Here is a 5,197-nt window from a genome sequence, read left to right as displayed (position 1 = left end):
CAGCACAGGCTCTAAAGCTAAGAGAAACCATGTCTTGAAAAACCAAAAAATAAAAAATAAAATTTTAATTTTTATTATTTTAAATAATAAAGCGAACAAGCATGCTTTATGCATGCATGCGTGCATGCATGTGCATGTGCGTGTGTGTGCGTGCTCCCCTAGAGCTGGAGTTACAGAAGGTTGTGAGCTGCCTGATGTAGCTGCTAGGAGCCAAACTCAGCTCATTTGTGAAAGCAGTGCATGCTCTCGACCACTGAGCCTACTCTCCAGCCCCTAGAAAGTTTTTTTTTTTTTTTTTAATAAAAGACCAGAAGCTGGAGTTGTCATTTGCCGCTGGTCCCTACCGGGCACACAGCTTAAGTACATGTTAACACTATTTTTATCTCAGAGCTTCTTGCGCATTTTCAAGTTGAGTGGAATTTCTGTGGAAGTTAAATAAAAGCTCCTGATCAGGCCACCCCTCCCTAGTCCTCAGGTATCCCTAATTGCCCAAGGAAGCCTTTTCTTCTTTCTGTTCTGTACTTCCCTTATCCGTCAAAGGATGCTGTGAACAAAAGCAGCTCTTGGCTCACCTTTTCTTGACAATAGAATCAGAAAAGTGTTTAACTGACCTCTTTTCAAGTCAAGACTACGTTGACTTGAATTCATCTACCTGGAAGGCATTCTGGAGACGGACACACGCTTGTCCAGCTCTTTTAACAAACTTTACGGACAAACCTTTGTCCATGGTGAATTTTCTGCATGACTTATGACTGTCATTTTGAAAATCAATGATTGGTTGTGGTGTTTTAAGCCCACTGACTGCTCCTGGTCCTTCTGTCTGCACTGCTGACGTGGTTCACCACTGTAAGGATGATTGCTCTCTACGAAGATGGAAAATGAAGGTGGAATTCTCTGGGTGGGCGAAGAGCTATTTTGCCTATGAAAAACGCATGTACCATTTTGTTTTGAAAATATGTTGCGGGGGGAGAGAAAGAGAGAGAGATCTTGCGTGTGGAGGTACACAGAGGTCAGAAGAGAATGTCAGAGTTCCCTCTAGGTCACTCTCCACCTATTTTGAGGCAGGTTCTCTCGCTGACCCCAGGGCTTGTGTCATCTTGTCTAGGTGGGGCATAAGCAAACCCCTGTAACCCTTCTTTCTCTGTTCCGTCAGGAACGGGGGTTACAGGAGTACATGAGACACCTAGCTTGCCGGGTGCTGGGTAAGAAATTCTGACCATAACTGAGGAGCAAGCATTCTTAACTGCTGACTGTCTTCATAGTTCTTAGTTTGGGGGAGGGGGGGGGTTGCTTGTTTGTTTTGAGATAAGACCCTCGTTAGGTAACTCAGAATTATTATGGGATGGTGAGTGAAGGAATGAGAGACAGACATGTCATGCACACTTGGACAGGTTTTATTGAGTGAAAGGGACTGGAAGAGGGGAAAGGAGGAGGAAGACTGGGCTCTGGGATCAGGAGCCTCAGTAAAGGAAAGGCAGAAAGAAAAAGAGACAAAGAGACAGGGGAAGAGAGAGAGAGAGAGAGAGAGAGAGAGAGAGAGAGAGAGAGCCCAGTATAAAATACAGAAGCGGAGGAGCTTGTCTGAGAGGACTCTTCTCAATTGTAGAAATGGCATGAAATAAAATTCTAATAATTTACCAGATGTCTGGAAAATGTTTTCAAAGATTTAAATAAAAGGATAAGAAATATGTTTTAGTAAACTCAGATATAAATCTGAGGGCTGATTGGACCTATACAGCTCCCAAAAAAGGCCCCTAGGAAAGACGAAATAAAGAATGACTTGCCAAGGTGGCTTGTAGTGCCCTTCTGAGGGGATCACAAAATCGCCAGATCTTGCAATCTCTAAAATTAGCCAGACTGACTAAATGTATCTGCACCCCTGCCCGGAAAAGGGAGGTGACCCCATGCTGCGAGTTTCCTGCTCATTTCAGGATTCACAGGCACCATCTCTCCTGACTCCCCTTCGGGGGCGGCTGAGTATTTATTGCCATAGGCTCACAGTTAGGTGAGGTCTCTTGTGAAGCCTTGTTCTTTCTGTTAGGCGGCTGAGCAAGGAAACTGTCTTCCCTCTAAACGAGAAGCAGAGACATGAGGAGAGACTTCCGAATTTGGGAAAAGCATTGTGGGTCTGGGCCTCTGGAAGCAGGGGTACCCTGAAACACAATCACTTGGTTCCTGGGGTCTGGGTCTCTTAGCAGCACCTAAGTCTCTTCTTTGCCTTGCACATGAAGGAAGTATGAGACAGCAGGAGGAAGACAAACTGGAGAGGAAGGTTTTGAAGGCCCAGACTCCTCTGCAAGATCGCACGTGTGTGGATCTGCACATGAAGCCCCTCAGGCAGAGCTTGGAATTAATCCTCAAAGGAGACCTCTAAGATGATCTTTCTCATAATGTCTTTTGGCCCGGGTGTCTGTCCCTCTTTTGTTGCGTGGACATTTGCATCTCTCCTGTTACTCCAGTATGTCAGGTTTGGGTTAGCTGAGGGTGCTTGAGGTCCAGTCTTGGGGCCGCTGGGAGTGGATGTGGGAATGAGGTACCAGATGCTCAGCTAATGCCAGGTAAGGTTTCTGAGCCGGAATATACGCTGCTCAGGGCTAGCAGGCTCCACCACGGATCCCCAGTTTCTGCCTAGGGGGATAGCTGCCCTGTAGATTGTTCTCAGGTGGTAGCAGCTGAAGCTGCAGCAGAGGTAGCTGGTTCTGTCTGTGGCAAGTACCCAGGACTCTGCAGTCTATGGCAGTAGGGGCTGGGCTAATATCCTTTCTTATGCATGTGCATACGTGTGTGCATGTGTGTGCATTGGGATAATCTTTTTGTACACTGTGTGTGAAGATGTGTCTGTTTAACCTCACCTGCCTAAGGCAACTTCTGATTGGTTTAATTAATAGCTGAATGGCCAATAGCTAGGCTGGACTTCCAGGGAGAGATAGGAACTCTGGGAAAGAATCTGAGGTGCTGGAAATTTGGCAGTCAGATACAGAAGAAGTTGAACAGACGATGTTGAGGAGAGGTCATATGGCAGAAGGTAGATAAATTTAAGAGCTAGTTAGGAACAAGCCTAAGCTAAGGTCAAGCTTTCATAATTAATAAAAAGTCTCTGTGTTATTATTCAGGAGCTGGCAGCCTAAAAAAGACCTAGTACACACACGTGTTCATGTGCACACACACATGCCTCTGAAGCAAAGGACAGCTCAAGTGTCGTCCCCAGAAACATTGTCCATTTCCTTTGAGACTGGGTCTGTCGCTGGCCTAGAGCTCACCAATTAGACAAGACCGGCGACTGGCCAGTGAGACCTTTGAATCCTCTTCTCTCTGACTTGGCATGACAAGTGCACACGGCTACCTCAATGCTAGGGATCAGAGGCAAGTCTTCGTGATTTCAAGGCAAGTTGAGCTTGCTCCCTGGCCCACCCTGAGATGGTCTGAGCACATTGTTTGATCTCTCAATGCCACGCTTCCCGTTTCTAGCAGTGAAACATGGAGCGAATACTCCTTGGTTACCTTAGCATTGGTCAAACAAGGTAATTGTCAGGGAAGAAACAAACTGGTTTTTGTCCTCTCAGGACTAACTGGACAGCTGCTTGGCCCCGAGGTCCTTTCTGAACTTAGTCATTGCCCCACCCATTTCCTGAGGAGGAGTCCTCAAACAAATGACTCAAAATACTCTCATTTAAAAAAGAATAATAATGGGCTGGGTGTGGAGGTGCGTAACTGTGGGGGCAGGAAGATTAGGAGTTCAAGGCCAGCCTCCGTAACAGGAGCCTCTCTCTTAAAACAGCAATAATAACAATAAAACTGCCAAGGAAAAAGACAGCTGGCTACCTGCACAGCTTGGCTAACAGGACCCACTGATGAGGGGGAAGTTTGTCTTTCATGCCGCAGTAGCTAAGAATGGGCAAACATCCTTAGAGAGGCTGTTCGCTTTAATTGCTGAGAAGCCAGAGCTGGTGGAAACTGCTTGCATCTAGCAAGTTCTGTGGACTACAGTTCCCTGTGCAAACATCAGGTGACAAAAGACAGCAGGGAGGAACTCTGGCTGCAGGGCCCTGGAGGGGGAAAAATAAAAGCAGACAAGGAGCCAACTAAGTCTTCTATTGTAGCCAATACACCAGCCTAACACTGGCATGCCAGCTTCAGGTGGCATGAGCATTAAATGTTCTTGTTCTGAGGTTTAATTAAGACTTAAAAGACAGCAGAATTGGGGTGCTTTGGGGAGCTCTAAAGTCATTTAGTCTGCTTATTTGGAAAATGAAAAAACAGGCTTGGGGAGTGAGGAAGACAGCTTAGACTTTAAGCGCTTGTTCTTGGGAGTTTGATCACCCAAATCAATGTTTTGAAAATGGATACTAAAGCTAGGCACGTGTGGTGTACACTTGTAATCATAAAACAGGGAGAAACAGGAGAATCCCTGGGGCTTTCTAGAGAGCCAGACTAGAAAAATCAGTGAGCAACTGGCCAATGAGAGAGTCTATGTGAAAAACTAGGTGAATGAAATCTGAGTAATGACAATCAAGGTTGTCTTCTGGTCTATACGAATACATTCACACACATTTGTGCGCATGCACACACATGCTCACATACATGAAGCTGGTTGGGGGAATCCTCTTTCTCAGTGTCTGCGATGTGACTTTCTCAATGCTGTGACCCTGGGTGAGAATTCAATCTTGCAACACTAACTCCAACCCTCTTCCACACAACATTCAAGGGGCTTTCCTGGCACATTGACCTGTGGGGCATGGGCTGTCTGCTAGGTCCCTTGTGAAAAGGAGGTCAGAGGAAAGAGTTCACAAAGACAACAGTGTACCCCGAAGGGTCCCCACTGTCTCCAATGCTTAGGCTGCCTTCTCCTGGAGATCTGGAGAAAGTTAAGATGCATCTAAAGGGGAAATTGTTATCTTGTTGTATTTATTCTGTTTTATTTGTTTGTGGGCCTGAGTGTAGGTATGTGTGCCGTGTGCCTGCAAGAGCCCATGGAGATCCGAAGAGGATGAGTTACAGGCAGTTATGAGCAACCTAATGTGGGTGCTGGAAACAGAACCTGCGTCTTCCGCAAGAACGGCAAGCATGCTTAGCCACAGAGCCGTCTCTAGTCATTACATAGCTGTTCTTTTGCTGCAAATCCAGACTATCAACTCCCCGAAGACTTGCTGTCACTCTTTCATTCTGGCTTCTAATATTTTTACATGGTAGCCTTTAA

The sequence above is a fragment of the Microtus ochrogaster genome, linkage group LG2 (genome assembly GCF_000317375.1).
Source record: "Microtus ochrogaster isolate Prairie Vole_2 linkage group LG2, MicOch1.0, whole genome shotgun sequence".
Classification (NCBI taxonomy): Eukaryota; Metazoa; Chordata; class Mammalia; order Rodentia; family Cricetidae; genus Microtus; species Microtus ochrogaster.
The sequence above is the reverse complement of the archived record's forward strand: the minus strand, read 5'-3'. Positions refer to the sequence as shown.